Source organism: Pogona vitticeps, chromosome 3, assembly GCF_051106095.1.
Source record: "Pogona vitticeps strain Pit_001003342236 chromosome 3, PviZW2.1, whole genome shotgun sequence".
Taxonomy (NCBI): Eukaryota; Metazoa; Chordata; class Lepidosauria; order Squamata; family Agamidae; genus Pogona; species Pogona vitticeps.
The window spans coordinates 231,401,172-231,418,534 of record NC_135785.1 but is presented as its reverse complement, the minus strand read 5'-3'; the positions used below and the strand labels follow the sequence as shown (position 1 = coordinate 231,418,534).

At 43.3% G+C, this 17,363-nt stretch overlaps 1 long non-coding RNA gene and 1 pseudogene across 2 annotated transcripts in view; one reads left to right on the top strand and one right to left on the bottom strand.

Annotated features, from left to right (window-relative positions):
- The window catches only part of LOC144588020 (uncharacterized), a 70,659-nt gene that overhangs the window by 23,926 nt on the left and 29,370 nt on the right, over window positions 1-17,363 (bottom strand). The gene's annotated exons all lie outside the window — the stretch shown is intronic.
- Window positions 746-7,730, top strand: LOC110074624 (protein DGCR6 pseudogene; annotated as a pseudogene). Its single transcript, XR_013542910.1, has 2 exons — window positions 746-1,042; window positions 1,189-7,730. The product of XR_013542910.1 is annotated as a protein DGCR6 pseudogene (transcript).

The window sequence follows — 17,363 nt, the reverse complement described above, 5'->3', positions numbered from 1 at the left end:
TCAACAAAAATAGAATGCTTATCTGTAGGTTTATTCAGGTCTTTTTTCACCACTGAGGGTGGGACAGCATCAACACTGACACTTGACCTGAAGACAGGCAGGCTGACTCATCATAAGTATAGAACAACTCAAAGGGCAAGCAGTTCCCACTACCTTTATCTTTGCTGCTGTTTCCTTGATCTGCCTCATAAACTGACTGCCTCACTATATCAAATGGTAGGGCCGTTCTTGTTTTCATGTGTGCATGTAAATATGTACTGTAATTCAAAGGGCAAAATAAAAAAATCTCCTAAACTGGGGTACCCCTATGATTTAATAAAGGTTTGAGGATGCAGGAGAAGATGTTGAAAAGTTATCCTTTAGCATAGTTTCACATCATTTCCAGCCTAACAATTGGGCTGGATTTATACAAGGAGATTCTATCTGTGCCAAACACCATTCCCCCACACTATGGACTTGTACGTCCTCGAGAAATAATCACTATTCATCCAGTCAGTAAGCGGGTTTTCACAAGAGCAAATGGACCAACAAGGCATTCCCAGCATCTTGGGAAAAGTCTGTCATAAGCTTTCAGTCATCCAAAATGTATTGCCAACTTGTGACCTCATTGTTTCTCCTACATAGCCAGAGGAGGAGAAGCCAGAGACAGACCTGCGCTGCCCAGCCTTAATCCCACCCCTCACCCCACAAGAGGCCTAGTAGCCCGTGGCCTGGATGCCACCTTCACATCCACCCCTGGCCAGCCATGCAGCACTTCTGGGCAGCCTTAATCAATGACAAAGCCAAGGATGCATCTGGTGTGGAAGGCCTTGTTGGAGGAAACAGCATCCTCGCCATCAGTGGCAGCAGCAGCAACCAGCAGGCCTGGCGAGAGGTGCATCACTATCAGCTCCTGTCTGAGCTGCAGTCCCTCGTCAAGGACCTGCCCAGTTCTTCCCAGCAACGGCCTTCCTATACTAGTCCTCAGTGAACTAGCTTTAGCCCTCTTCAAAGGGACCGTCTTCGAGATTGTCCAGGGCCTGCTAGAGATCTATCATTTAAGGCAGTGGTTCTTAACCTTGGGTTACTCAGGTGTTTTTGAACTGCAACTCCCAGAAACCCCAGCCAGCACAGCTGGTGGTGAAGGTTTCTGGGAGTTGCAGTCCAAAAACACCTGAGTAACCCAAGGTTAAGAACCACTGATTTAAGGGAAAGAAACCTTTACAACCAGTGGCTCAAGCTGCACAACAATTTAAGCACTAAGCCCTCAAGCAAGAGAAACTCCACAAACACCGAGAAGCCCAGCAGAGCTGCAGGCCTCACAACCTGCTGCTCCTTAAAGCAGCTCAGCAGAGGGAGCTTGAGGCCATGAACCAGTGAATACACAAAGAGCAGCAGAAGATGGATAAGAAAATAGTCTTGGAACTGGATCAGAAAGTGGTGGATCAGCAAAGCACTTTGGAGAAAGACTCTGGGTTTTACATCACGACCAACCCACAGGAGCTGACTCTTCAGATGAATCTACTGGAACTCATTCAAAAGCTGCAACACAAAGCATTGCAGCCAAAACTCTTTCTCTTGAGGAGGCAAGCACAGGTCCCATTTATATCATGATTCTTTGTGGGTGTCTCATTAAAGGAAATTATTGGGTCCTTTATTTTTTGTGTTGCAAACATCATTACATCCAAAACTTGTTCCAGAGCAAAACAAAAGCCTTTCCTTCCTTTGTGGGTCCTTGGGGATGAGAAGGGATGACTTAGTATCCACCAAAGTTTTAATGTTTATGAATTTTAAATTTAATTTGTTGATTAATTTAATGTACTGTACGTAGTTGCTTTTTGATCCTTTGCTCAGTTGTTTATTTTACTTTATTATATCATATCAACTTGTTATCTTTTATAATTATTAATTGTGGGTTTTTTTCTTTGTTGTACACTGCCCAGCATGGCCCTAAGCTAGATGGTGCAGTATAAAAGTGTAAATATTTATTAATTAATTTATTTATTTTCTGGTCTACATGCAGGGGTGACATACATTTTCCTGTTGGCCAAGGTGGGACGTGACGTGCTGCCTCCCATATTGCATGGCGCCATGTTCAACTTGTATACTTGACTGGCAGTAGCAGTAGCTACAAAGGCAGTGGTAGCACGGCATTGCCCTCCATGTGAATCCACGCCTTGGATCAGTGTTTTTGCATTACAGCAAAGACATACAGTATGCTGATAGATCCATGATTTCTTTGGTGTAGTGCTTTTGCTCCCCTCTTTGCTCCTCACTTAAGCTATGCATCTCACTTGCTTCTTGCCCCCAGCCCTGTACCCCAGACTTTTCCATTTGCCTCCTTTATGCTTTGCTAAATTGTGGTGAGTGGTGGGAGTTGCAACCAACAGAAGCATTTTCATATGCCAAAACAATTCAAGTTAAATCAATTTCACAAGCAAATTAAATTAAATGACTCTCGTACTGCTCAGTAAAATACCTTGCTTCCTGACAAAAAAGCCTGCTTTCTGGGAACAAAAACCCAAACATCCATGTGTATTGTGTGGTCACCTTTTTACAAAATGGACTTAAAACATGTTTTTCCCCCCTAACTGCAGCTGGAGGAATCCGAGAATGGGAGGCTCAAAAATAGGGTTTTCAAGCTTTGATCACGTTCCTGTACATCTTCTCTTCTTAATGTCTCTCTATATACTTGGTGGATTATTATTCTTTGAGACAGCCAAAGTCACTCAGATGGGTTTGTCTCGTCAAGCCACAGAGATTATATATTTATAAGACAAGGAAGAAATCAATTAGGCTTTCTGGCTTGTAATCACCAATGGCCAAATGTTTGAGAGAAAAAGAGAGGGAGAGTGTTAATTCTTGGTACTTCAGCTAAAAAATGTTTGTGGCTAGGAGTCTGACACATGATTCCTTAACGGCAAGAGAAACCTACAGCATGGAAAGGGTGATTGCTGCAGTTATAAAAGCCGCATGAGTCACAGCTGAGCTATTTTTTCATAAGCGTTTTCTACCCAGATAATTTTTTTTGTTTATATTCTCCTTGAGGGTTGGTAGAGCGATATGGCCTCATTCACATGAATAATCTACAAGGCCCGCTAGCTAACCTGGAATGTGCTAAAATGATACCAAATAGCAGAGAGATTATCTGGTGGTTTATTCATTCTTTGCATGCCATATCTGCCTCCTCTAGCATAGCATTTGATCTCTTGTCCTATTGGAAACATGCCAACTTTTTTTTTAAAAAAAGAGTGGTCATTCCAAGACTGAGATAATCCGTGCATTCAAAGGATGGGGGGGGGGGGAGGAAATTACTCTTCTTTGATGTGCTATTCTGATGTGCTTGTGTTAAAATACACTGAAAGTGGAGATGGGGAACCTTTGGCTGTCTAGACATTTTGGACTTCAGTTCCCAGCAGCCCCAGCCAGTAGAGCCAGTATCAAGGACTGAGGGAAATGTAGTCCAAAAAAGCAGAAGGCAGTAGCATTTGGTGCCCATTGTGGTTGGCAGAGCACACACTACAGCAATCAGTGTAGGGCAGACAGAAGGGCAAACATGGGTACACAAATATACCTACACACACAGAGGCATGCTTACATAAGGACACACAGAGGGAGGCCAGCCTTGTTAAGGAGGTAGGCAGGAGTGGAATGGCTGGGGCATCCTTAGCCTGATAGAAAGCACTGCCCCACTAGCCATTCTTTATATTAAAAAATAGTAAATGGGCAGGCCTGTCAAGCATGATCTCACTGAAATGCTTGTTCTTCTGCAGTTAAGCTTGTTGTCTCTATATATTTTTGCCACATAAAATAACTTTTCGTGTGTGTACATGTTTTGGAAATGTACACATTTTGTGCACCACGTCAAATATTTATGTTTTGTACACATGCATCTATTGACTAAGGTGTGTTTTTGAGTATTTTACAGTATCGAGTAGTTTTCTTTGCCCACGTGGACACATATATGTGTGTTCTCAGTCATAGTTATCCTTAACAGAACATATTACAAGGCTGGAGTTCTAAACTGCAAATTGTATTCAGATCTAGGAGATGCCAGTGGGTAAGTCCATAAAGAAACAACCAACAGACTTGACAGAACAAATGTCACACCCACCCCTACTCAATATTAAATCCCATCCCTTTTCAGAGCAGGATGGACAGCTGGGGCCCTCCAGATGTTTTACCCTACAATTTCCATTGGCCTTAGCCAGCATAGGCCAGGGCAAAAAAGTTCTTTGTAAATAATTGTTTAGGTATCTGGCTGTGGAGCCAGATGCTGAAAGTTCAATTCCCTACTGTGCCTCCTTGACAGTAGCTGGACTTGATGGTCCGTAGGGTCCCTTGCAGTTCTGCAGTTCTAAGACTATTCGAAGTTAATATTCTGGGTTAGAAACCTCTCTGAGAATCTCCTCTGCCTTCCCTCTTCCACAGAAATAAAAACCACCACCCCTCTCACCCTCTCCCAGAAAGCTTTATGAGCTTCACAGCCATGCCTTTATCTTTAAGCTCCAGGGGAGACCTCAGATTTGCTTTCAGTCTCTCTGTTCCTGTTTATGAATTGTCCCTAACACTGGTGCCTTCTTGGGAAGGAGGATAAAAGGGAGCTTCTTTTTCTGTGACATTCAATAATTTCTGGCACTTAGAAGACTACCCCCACCCCCCCCACTCCCGAGAGGCTGGACAAACACCCTGGAGGGCCACATTTGCTCATATGGCGATAGCAAGCTTGAGAGATTTACAAACATACAGGTGGTTATTCTCAATCCATGTTGTACATGTGACTGCCTGTCTGGATTTTAAGCATCTTCACACTCACTCAGTCTCTCTCACTCACACGTACACCAAAGGTACTAGCATCTGATATCTCTTCTTTATGAGCACAAAGAGCCCACCAATGAAAACTCTGATCAGGGCATGTATGACAACATTTCTTGTAAATTCATGACTAATTAGATACGAGATTTATTTAAGATCCAGCTGTTCAAACTTTCTGGCAAAGCATTTTGAGAGAAACCATCCAAGTGTACAAATGGAACTCAGATTAGGTATCATGAAAATTACAACACACACAGGGCCGGGTGTTCCTGCCATGGAATGAGTTAATTAAATTGGGATCACTTGAACTTTAAAAGTGGAAAGAGAAAAGATGAAAGGGACTAAGTAGTTCAACATCAGTCTATAATGAAACCAGGCAATTAGCAGGCTTTTTGACTGAGGAAGCATCCATTTCCCCTATTTATATGTATAACCACTAAAAACCCTCCTCCTCTAACACTTGAACCAGACATCAAACACTAGCACTGTGATGGAAGGAAAGCCGCATATTGCATCAGGTATTGTGTAATTTCAGTTCGTCTTATTTTGAATGTTTTCCCATTACACTTTGATTTAGCTATAATCCATTTTTGCTATCGAGAAGTGGAAGCATATTTCTCATGGTCTTTCACCCTTGATAATGCATGCATAGCATAGCAGAAAAAAAAAACCTGGATGAGGATTTTCACAGGACCCATCCCCCAAAAATGGAAACAGTAATCTGGCCTTTTCCACCAGACAAAATGCCAAAATCCCATAAGAGAATCTCTCTCTCTCTCTCTCTCTCTCTCTTTCCCAAGAGGAGCATCAAGATGAAGTTCTATCTGACTTCAGTCACCAACCAGGGAATGAACAATTGGAAGTAGTTTGCTGGTCACCAAAAACTTCCTTTACATTTAAAAAAAATACTTGCCTGTGTCTGTATTGCTGATTGAAACTATGGCTGCAGACAGTTTCTTGATTGCTAATACACAAACAGGATATATATGCGGCAGACAATCAGGGAAATACTTAATTGACAGTGGATAGGTCTACAAATGGTCATTTGCTGTCTGGATGGAGGAACATGCTAAATAGCACATTGCTTCTTCCCCCAAACTCAGCCGATATTTTGTAGCCCAATCCAGCCTGCACCAAAATGGCCAGTCTGGCTAGGCCTTTAGAAAAGACAAGATAAGCAAACATCTTCAGGCTGTTAGTTTGTTGATGTCCTTCTCCCAGTCCACATTACTTGGTACATTTGGTAATGATCTTTTCCCACAATTTTGGCTTCTGACACTGGCCAGTAGACCACTAGATAGTTGCCCCACCTCTGTTACAAAAACACCAGCATGGGAAGTTCAGTGTGGCTTCAGCTCATAATAACCCACCAGTTTGTTGTTGTGTTAGGGACAATTCATAAACGGCATTATCAGAGTGATAATGATGGCCCCCTAATTCAGATCAAATGATAGCTGAAGGAAGTTTGAAGCCCAGTAGCTCCACACTTGACACCTAATCCAGACTGGACGCCTGGAGTTCAACTGCATAATAAAACAGAAGTAAACCCTATTCTGGCTTAGATTGAGAGCATATGACTCACTCTGATTGTTTGTGCATATATATTTATGCAACAAGCATTGTGTGCTGCATTTTAACTGCTCTGAGCTACAGCCCACCTACTCCCATATAATGTGATAGAGATAAAACGTATGGATAGGTAGATGGGTAGATATCCAGAAAAGTAAATTAAATGATATAAAAGCTTCAATCTGTTCACACTGCAAAGAGCAAAGGGTTTGCTTCTCTAAACCCTGAAGAATCTTTCATATTAACAGCAACTTTGAATTTATTACCCATAAGGGAGACTCTTGGCTGACTTGGTGGGTAGCCAGAGGGACAATATAGCTTGCTTCCTCATCCTTTTTTCTCTAATAGAACACATCTGCTTTGGAGAAGAAGGACTGCAGAGGCTGTGCTTCCTAGCTTGTCCAAGATGGATGTGCACTTGAAAATGGATGTTTACCTCTCAGAATGCCAAAGGCTAGGCTTGTCTGTCTTCTCCATATGGTCAATTCAGAAAAAAAAGAGGGAAGGCAGCAAAAAAGGCCAGTGTGGCTTCACAAAAAGCCCAGGGAGGACCCAAAAACCAAAAAAGACATGTACAGGGAATGGAAAGAAGACCAGGCCACCAAGGAGGAGTACAGACAAGTACCAAGGAAATGCAGGGATGGTATTAAGAGGGCAAAAGCTGAGAATGAGCTAAGGTTAGCTAGAGACACTAAAAACAATAAAAAAGCATCCTTCAGGTATGTGAGTAGCAAAAGACAAACAAAAGACATAGTGGCACAGGTCCGTAATGTAGATGGAAAAATGATAACAGAAGACAAAAGGCAGAGGTGCTCAATTCCTATTTTAGCTCAGTCTTTTCCCATAAGACAGACTATGAACTTCCAAACAAATTGGAAGTGCAAGTGGGGGGTGGGACAGGATTGAAGCTGGAGATCGATAAACAAACAGTCAAGGAATACTTTAACACCTTGAATGAGTTCAAATTTCCAGGGCCAGATGAACTGCATCCAAGAATACTGAAGGAACTCTCAGAACCACTATCCATTATTTAAATCATGGGAAATGGGTGAGGTGCCAGAGGATTGGGCCAATGTTGTTCCTATCTTCAAAAAGGGCAAAAAAGAGGAATCTGGGAACTACAGGCCAGTCAGCCTGACATCAATCCCAGGCAAAATTCTGGAACAGATCGTAAAGTGGTCATTGTGCAAGCACCTAGAAAACAATGCAGTAATACTGTAACTAGAAGCCAACATGGATTTGTCACGAACCAATCCTGCCAAACTAATTTGATCTCATTTTTTAACAAGTCACCTCCCTGATAGACAGAGGAAATGCTGTGGATGTAGTATATCTTGACTTCAGCAAAGCTTTTGATAAAGTTCCCCGTGATCTCCTGATCCTAACTAGGTGTGGGCTGGATAGATCAAATGTCAGGTGGATACACAATTGGCTACAGAATCGTACTCAGAGGCTGGTGATTAATGGAGGAGGTAATAAGTGCGGTACACCAAGGCTCAGTCCTGGGCCCAATGCTTTTCAATATTTTTATTAATGACTTGGATTAGGGAGTGCCAGGAGTGCTTGTCAAATTTGCAGATGATACCAAATTGGGTGGAATAGCTACTGCCCTAGAAGACAGAAACAAAATTCAAAATGACCTTGATAGGATGGAGCACTTGGCCGAAAACAACAGAACGAAATTCAACAGGGATAAGTGCAAAGTACTGCACCTCAGAAAAAGAAACCAATTGCACAGTTACAAGATGTGGATATCTGTCTCAGCAAGAGAATGAACGAGAAGGATCTTGGAATTGTTGTAGATCACAAGCTAAATATGAGCCAACAATGTGATGTGGCTACAAAAAAGGCAAATGCTATTTTAGGCTGCATTAATAGAAATATAGTTTCCAAAACCTGCGAGGTGCTAGCCCCCTCTCTTCAGCACTGGTTAGGCTTCACCTTGAGTATTGTGTCCAATTCTGGACACCACACTTCAAGAAGGATGCTAACAAATTGGAACAAGTTCAGAGGAGGGCGACAAGGATGATCAGGGGGCTAGAAACCACGCTTTATGAGGAAAGGCTGAAAGAATTGGGTATGTTTAGCCTTGAAAAAAGTAGACTGAAGGGTGATATGATAGCAGTTTCCAAATATTTGAAAGGCTGTCCTACAGAGGAGGGGCAAGATCTGTTTTCAATCATCTCAGAGTGGAGGACATGCAACAATGGGCTCAAGTTAAAGGAAGCCAGATTTTGGTTGAATATCAGGAAACCTTCCTAACTTCGAGCAGTATGACAGTGGAACCAGTTACGTCGGGAGTTGGTGAGTCCTCCAACACTGGAGGCATTCAAGAAAAACTTAGATAATCACCTGGCAGATATGCTTTGATTATATTCCTGCAGTGAGCAGGAAGTTGAACTTGATGGCCTTGTAGGCCCCCTTCCAAATTCACTTTGCTATAATTTCTATGAATGTTGCAAAACATTTATAGTTAACATCGTTAACATTTCAGGAGAAGTATATTACCGTTCCCAACAAGTAATGTTGTTTTCAGTTCTAAACAATTTTTGAAAAGAATTCCAACAACATGTTCCTTTTTTGTCATGTTATTTCCCAGCACTGGTAAGATGTGTGCACTTGGAAGGTTTCACAAAGTCTAAAATGGGGAAGAGGACTGCGAGGCCTCCAGATATATGACTGTAACTCTTTTGATTCCTCACCATTGGCGGTGCTGGCTAGGCCTGATGGATATTGTAGTCAAACAACATCTGAAGGGACACAAGATCGCTAAATTGGGTACTGGGTACTCTATTTACCAACCTTGGAAGGATAGAAGACTAAGTCAGCCTTGAGCCAGATACCTGAGCCTGGGATTGAACTCAGGTCACGAGCAGAGTCCTTACTGCAGTAATGAGGTACAGAAGTGAGAATGCCATTCAACTTTAGCTGGACGGAATTTGGTTTATTACGAATCACCAAGATTTATTCACTTCACAGACTACATTCTGTGGTGCACCTCCTATCTGCTTGTGGGCTGCTTTTATCTAGACTGTCTCTTGATATAATGGTGGGAACTTAAGTAAGTTCAGCAATCCAAATTTTTGCCCCCATATTCTTTTGTAGGCTATTCTGATAATAGCAATGTTTAAAGAAATCTAACAATAAGTTGCATTTGAATTGTGGTGCTGGAGGAGACTCTTGAGAGTTCCTTGGACTGCAAGGAGAACACACCTATCCATTCTGAAGGAAATCAACCCTGAGTGCTCACTGGAAGGACAGATCCTGAAGCTGAGGCTCCAATACTTTGGCCATCTCATGAGAAGAGAAGACTCCCTGGAAAAGACCCAGATGTTGGGAAAGAGTGAAGGCAAGAGAAGAAGGGGATGACAGAGGACAAGATGGTTGGACAGTATCACCGAAGCAACCAACATGAATTTGATCAAACTCCGGGAGGCAGTGGAAGACAGGAGGGTCTGGCGTACTGTGGTCCATGGGGTCACGAAGAGTCGGACACGACTTAACGACTAAACAACAACAATATGTTTCCAGATGAGCACTTACTATTTTGATTTGTCAGGGGCTGGAGCGGTCTTGATGGGCTCTTGAACAGCCCTAATGCTGGGGGGGGGACCCCACCAAAGCAATGCTTCTCTGAGAAGCTTCTAGGACCAGAAACATCCCTCCATTTCCCCCCATTTTTAATAGAAGGCTGTGGAGGACCCCATGGAAGCAACAGACCCTCTCTTGGAAGGCTGAAAATTTCTCCTGGGAGGTTTGCCCACCCTGACCCAATGTTGGATGGTATTGCACAATGTCAGATTTTGTGTTGCTGTTTTCTTTGCAATAGACTATACTATAATTATTTACAAATTGTGTTATTCTGAGGAAAATTCAGTGAGACCGCTGTCTCCTAGGCTGCTCCAACAGACAGATACGTACCACCGGATCTCTGACTCTGGCCTCTGGCCTGATTCTCCTGCACCCAACCCAAAAGCTTTAAGACCAGGGTCTATTTTTTGCCATGACCCACATTTTGATAGTCTTACCAACTTGTTATTCCCGACTACTCTGGCCAAGAACGAACTAGAGGCAGGGTCCTCGACAGTAAATGCCAACCCGGACACTAAGGCGATCCATCTACGCCGTGATCAGGTGTGTAACTTAAACCCAGAAACAGTCCTTTCCCCCCTATCCCCAACAGAATCTATCTCCACCCTACCTCCAACAGTATCGGTCCCTTTATGACCCCCTATGGAAGTATTAAACACATTCCTTAACAACCCAACTTTTCCCCTTAGCCTAGAAGAAATATTAACCATCCCCGTTTCCTGCACCAAGCCTAATCTGTCAGACTTTACTAGCTTCCCGTATGAGCTCTCCACTTCGGACTCTTCTCACATCAAGACCAATTTAACCCTCACCCCGGCTCTACAAACTCTTAATAAATCTTTGACTATTGACATTGAACCACCTGTTTCTAAACTTACTCTCTCTTCCTCTCAAGCCTCTCGAGAGGTGATCTCTATCGTCTCCTGGAATATAGCAGGATGGACCTCAAAACCTTTGGATTCTGACTTCATCAAATTTTGCTCTAGTTTTGATGTCATCCTCTTCCAAGAGACATGGTCAATCAAACCCACACTCCCTTCTCTCCCTGGCTACACCTCTCTCACTAACCCAGCTACTAAAGTTTCAGCTAACGGACGTGCCAGGGGGGGTCTGGCTACTTTGATCTCAAACAATAAATTCCACAAATACGAGGTCTTAGATATCTCCAACAGTTCAAATCTCATGGTTTCATGTGTAACACACACATCTTCTTTTAAATTTCTCCTGCTTAATATATACTGTCCTCCTTCGGATCCTCTTCGTCTAGGATCACCAATGTTCCTGGAATTAAATCAAGCCCTGTTAATTTTGTATGACAAATATCCGGACACTAGAATACTGATTGCCGGCGATATGAATGCCAGATTGGGACCAAACAACACCAATATCGGAAACTCTCTGGGCCTGTCGTCTGAAGATCTTCTATTTCTCCCTAATAGAGTATCTCCTGATCTGGTTGTGAATCCTGCGGGTAGAGCCCTTTTCAGCCTGATTTTTAAATTTCATTTATTTATTTGTAATGGATCAACCACTGACTTGGATGCCTCCTCATTTACATTTCACGGTCCAAGGGGCAACAGTGTGATAGATTTCATACTTCTTTCTTTCCCCCTCTCGACCTATTTTCGATCTTTTAAAGTCCTATGCAGACCCGAAAGCGACCACATGCCAATTTCTTTGACTCTTTGCTTACCTCCAGGCCACAACCCAATAACTAATAAACAACGTGTTCCCACCCCACCCTACTGCCTAAGAAGGCTTCCATGGAATGAGAAAATTCAAAACCAGGTTCTACTTCTACTTGATTCTCCTAATATGCTCGCCTTAAGAGATTCTGTTTCCGATACTTCAAACCCCTTGGATACCTTCAATGAAATTACAGCAGCAATTAAGCCTCTCCTTGTCTCCTCTAAACCCCCTAAATATGACTCTTCTTCAGCAGGCGGCTGGTTTGACAAAGACTGTCTAATCCAGAAGCGCGTACTTTTAACAGCCCTCAGAAGACTCCGCAAGTGGGGTTCTACTGCTAACTATTATGCCTTCACTCGATTGAGGAGGGACTACAAAATCCTGCTCAGAAGGAAGAAAGACGAACACACTAAAAAGTCATGGCAGGCCTTATCCTCGGCCGCCTTACACAAGGAACCTGCCAAATTCTGGGCCTTGGTCAACAGAGGTATGAAGTCTTCATTTGAGCCCTTGGACCATCAGATTTCTTCTTCCCAATGGCACCAGCACTTTTCCGCCATTTACCGGGAAAAGGATGATACCAACTCGCTCACTCACTTACTCGAGCTGAATGTCCCCTCACTTCACCTGCTACCTGAATGGGACCCAGTTTCTCCTTCATTAACCACTCAGGTGAATTTCCCCCGGTGTGGTTAGACAGTATTGTCTCCCCCATTCACAAAAAAGGATCCAAATTGGACCCAAAAAACTACCGTCCCATAAGTCTTCTTTGTGTGGTTTCCAAACTATACACGAAGTTCCTGCTCCTTAAGCTGGAGAAATGGGCATCAGAGAATTCTATTATCGCTAAAGAACAGGCTGGCTTTCAAAAAGGGAAATCAACGCTGGATCATTCCTTTGTTATCCACCATTTGGTCCGTAAATACACCCAGGCGGGGAGAAAAAATTGTACGCTGCCTTTGTCGACCTATCCTCGGCCTTTGATACAATAAATAGATCCCGTCTATGGCGGAAACTTGCAGAAACCAATATTGACAAAAGACTCCTCCTTCTTCTTATAAAGCTTCACACAAACACCAATCTCAGAGTTAGACTCGGCCCACATGGTATGCTTTCAGAGGAAATTACTACCGAAAAGGGGGTCCGCCAAGGTTGCTTACTGGCTCCGTTTCTTTTCAACTTTTACATAAACAACATTGTACCTGAGCTCCAAGGTCTCGATTTCTTTCCGCCGACAATTGGGGACATAAAACTTCCAATATTATTATATGCCGATGACATTGCTCTTTTTTCACTCACCCCGGTTGGGCTACGCAGACTACTGGCCAAATTAAGTACCTACTGCAGCCATGAAAAACTAACAATAAATCACGCAAAAACCAAAGTGATGACCTTTGGGAACCATCGCAGAAAACATACCTGGAGGCTTGGGGACTTCCCAATCGAGCAAGTGTCAGCTTTTCGTTACTTGGGTATTATTTTTAGCCCTCATCTTTCCTGGTCAAAACACCTGGACTCAGCAAGGCTCAAAGCCGCCCATGCCATCCAAGCCCTCCTACACTTTACCAGGTCTAAAGGAGGCAACTTGGTTCCCCCCGCTACTGAAATTTTTGCCAAAAAACTGATTCCCCAAATGACCTTTGGGGCCGAAATCTGGGGATACACAAACATTTCGACCCTAGACGCTGCACAGAACACCTTCATTCGTTCCATCTTGTGTGTCCCGCGGAGTACTCCAGCCTCCTTACTTAGGGCAGAAGTAGGCCTTATCTCTGTAGCTGCCACCTGCCATTTAGCACTAGTCCGGTACTGGCATAAACTGTCCCAAATGAATGATACCAGTTTACCTAAGATCTGCTTCAGAGAACAACTGGCCAACCCCTCTCTTAAATCCTGGGTGAGTGCTGTGAAACAAATAACTGACTCCTATGGCATCGACTTAGATTCTTTGACCGCTCTTCCGCTCAAATGTGTGAAAGCTAGTCTCAAGGACACAATTCGTCTTTTCCATATCAGAAGTGACCTCTGCACCATCTCTAGCTCGCCTTATTCCTCTTCACTCCCACTCTATAAGTCAACCTTTGTCATGGAAAATTATTTGACCTGGATAACTTCATTCGCCCTTCGCAAGGCCTTCACCGCTCTACGTTTTCAATGTATGCCTTCAAGAGTGTTAGAGGGCAGACACGAGAATCTGCCCTATCATCTAAGAATTTGTCCTTGCCACCTGGGAGAAGTCGAAGACATCACTCACTACCTTTTGAGATGTCCACATTACCACTCCCCTAGATCAAGGTTTTTGGCAAGTTCTCTGACTTCCATCCAAGACAGACCTAATCTCGCCCAGGTCTGTTGGCTCCTGGCTGACATCAACGCCAATACCACCCTAAACGTGGCAAACTTTGCCTTGGCTGCAATTAACATCCGAGCTCGCTTGTTTCCTGTACATTTGTCTTTTTGATTCCTATTTACGTCTCATTGTATTTGCTTTTAATTAATTATCTCACCTGCTGCTTTTATTTTATTTTAACGTATTTTAACGACTTATAGTTGATAAATAAACTCTGCTCTCTCTAAAAAAAATTGTGTTATAATTAGGCGAGTGAAACATGCATGTTTCACAGAGAAAGAAACTGTTGTCCACATTTTCTTCTTTAGAGCAACCTCAATCACTTCTGCATTTTCATTCATGTTCACCTCCCTTTTAAAACATATTTCAGGTCATCTCATTCTGGGATAAGCTCTTTCTCGCCATAGGACACATAGTCAGCTCAGAGCTGCTACAACGTCTGACTAGCGTCTGCTGCAATTCAGAAATACTGTCCCTTAGGGAAAAGAAGTGAAACTCACTGAGATCTGATGAAACTCAACCTTAGTCAGATTTCTGTGGCATGATGTAATTAAACTGGACAGAATTCTGCAGACGGCAGTTCTGGCCTCTTATTAGTAGAGCCAGAAGGCAATGGTATATAGTTTTGTGTTTAGACTATAAAGGCTTGACTGGAGGCCCAGGGCAAGGGGTTGTATTCTAACAGATGCCACTAGAAAGGTTTCATAATTAATCACAGTCAATTAATTTGGCACACTGCTTTTCCAATATGAAATTAGAAAATGAAACAGAAATCTTCTGGTTGGCCTCCATATCCAAGTAGCTTTAAACATAGCACCACTTGTCCTACAGACAATGTTTTGGATCCAGGAAATACTGCCTACTGGTAGAAGAGGTTTGTTGATGGAAAATGCATTTTCCCAGGTTTTGGATCTCCAAGAAGCAGGATGCCCCAACCCATTTAGTCAATTTTGAAGGGTTTGCATAGGATACCCTGGAAGTATCAGAAGGAGGGTGTCTGCCTCCACCAGCATGGTTGCACGTGCCTAAATCTGAATCAGACTTAGTGGTGTATGGCAAAAGGTTGTATTTAAGTATGATCTATTTTAAAGAGACATGACATATTCACAGTAACTGGCTACAATCCATGCAAACTTACTTAGAAGTAAACCCTATCAAAGTGAGTACAAAATGCACTATGTGAATGGCTAGTCCTGCATTTTGTTGTTAATAATTACAGTTTGCCCTCAGTCTGTATCAGTGCCATAGCCACATGTGGGATCTGCTGTCCTCAAAAATATCACTTGTTAGTCTGACATCCTCCAAGCATTGCCTCTTATCACTTATCTAGGCCGGATAACCAAAAGTGGTGTTTGGGGGTTGATGTCAGGAAAGGCTTATCTGTCACCTCTTGAGTCTACTTACTTCTTCTTCCTGCTGCTTAAACTGTTTCTTAAGGAAGCCTAAGTCTCTTTCTGACTTTCACAGAGCCTTGTGGTGCAGTGGTTAAACTGCTGTATTGCTGCTAAAACTGAGCTCACAACACAGAGTTCAGTCCCAGGTAGCCAGCTCAAGGTTGACCCAGCCTTCTGTCCTTCCAAGGTTGGTAAAATGAGTACCCAGCTCGCTGGGGGTGGGTGGGTGGGGTGGTGCAGTGTGTAGCCTGCATAATTAACTTGTAAACCACGCAGAGATTGTGTGGTTTACAAGTACTGTATAGGCAGCACGCTTTGCTTTCATCTCACTCTCACTGTTTTAAGGAGCATATTGCCTCTCCTTCTCTCCCATATGGGATCACATGGTGACTCAGCTAGGATTAGGACTTAAGAGTTCTGTCTTCAAAATGTGACCCTAATAGGGCTTTCAGGTAAAGTGAGATATTTAAGATGTGGTTTTACCAGTTCCACTCCGCCAGTGAGTTTCCATGGCCAAGTACGGATTCAAACGCTGTTCTTCAGAGTCCTAGTCCATCACTCTATCCACTATACCAGTGGTTCTTAACTTTTGTTACTCAGGTGTTTTTGAACTGCAACTCCCAGAAACCCCAGCCAGCACAGCTGATGGTGAAGGCTTCTGGGAGTTGCAGTCCAAAAATATCTGAGTAACAAATTTTAAGAACCAGTGTGACTATACCACACTGGGCATTTCTTAGGTAAAGGTAAAGGTAAAGGTTCCCGTTGACAATTTTTGTCCAGTCATGTTCAACTCTAGGGGGCGGTGCTCATCCCCGTTTCCAAGCCACAGAGCCAGCATTTTGTCTGAAGACAATCTTCCGTGGTCACATGGCCAGTGTGACTTAGACACAGAACGCTGTTACCTTCCCATCGGGGTGGTCCCTATTGATCTACTCGCATTTGCATGCTTTCGAACCGCTAGGTTGGCGGGAGTTGGGACAAGCGACGGGAGCTCACTCCGTCGCGTGGATTCAATCTTACGACTGCTTGGTCTTCTAACCTTGCAGCACAGGCTTCTGCGGTTTAGGCCGCAGCGCCACCACGTTCTTACTGCACACTAATTCCATGATGGTGTATGACAGGAAATACTTACTCCAAATTCTTAACTTGTGGCAAGTTGCCATTGAAAACTATATTGTTGGCATTGTGCTGGTGGAAATAGATACAGGATTCTGGCCTTAAATTTCTCTTTACTCATAACTGATATGGTTAAATAACTTTAAACATATTAGGCATCATGTATGGACGTTCTGCAATAATTTTCCATTACACATGCACGGACACACACGTCTACCCACTCTCTCCTGGGCCTAATACTATGGGACAAATGACTGGTGTTGTGGTACTTCTAGTTATACCTCAAAGAGACTGTCATTGTTTCTCCACAAGTAACTCTGACTTCTCACACAATAGGATAACTGTACTGCGTCTCCTGCCAAAGAGGAGCTGAAAAAGTACTCCTTTGCCACTCCCCACCCCCATGCAGTAGCTTAGTCTTCCAAAGTAATTGCCCTTGAATGCCTGTAAGACTCAAGAGACTATACAGTAGTGCAATTCCTAGCTAGTGAAGTCAGCTAGTAACCATGGCAGCACTGACTGCAAAGCGGTGCTATACAAAGCGACCCAGCCTGAAGAAGCCGACTGCCATATATTGAATATATAAAAGCTGAGCAGGCAAAGGGTGATTGATTAAAATCTCCTCTTTTCTCTCTTGACTGCCACATCGTTGTAGAGTTAGCTTTAAGGAGTTTTTCATATTGACGTTATCATGTGGGAGTTGTACATTAGAGCTGCCCCCATGTTTAGGGGAAGCAAGGCAGTTGCTGCATAAGACCAAGAGAAAAAAGTTCTGGACCACACAGTCTGCCCTACACCTCCTAAGCTAGCCTGCTGCCTTATGGGTGGTTAAGCCTGCTCTTCCGTCAGTGATGCTGATG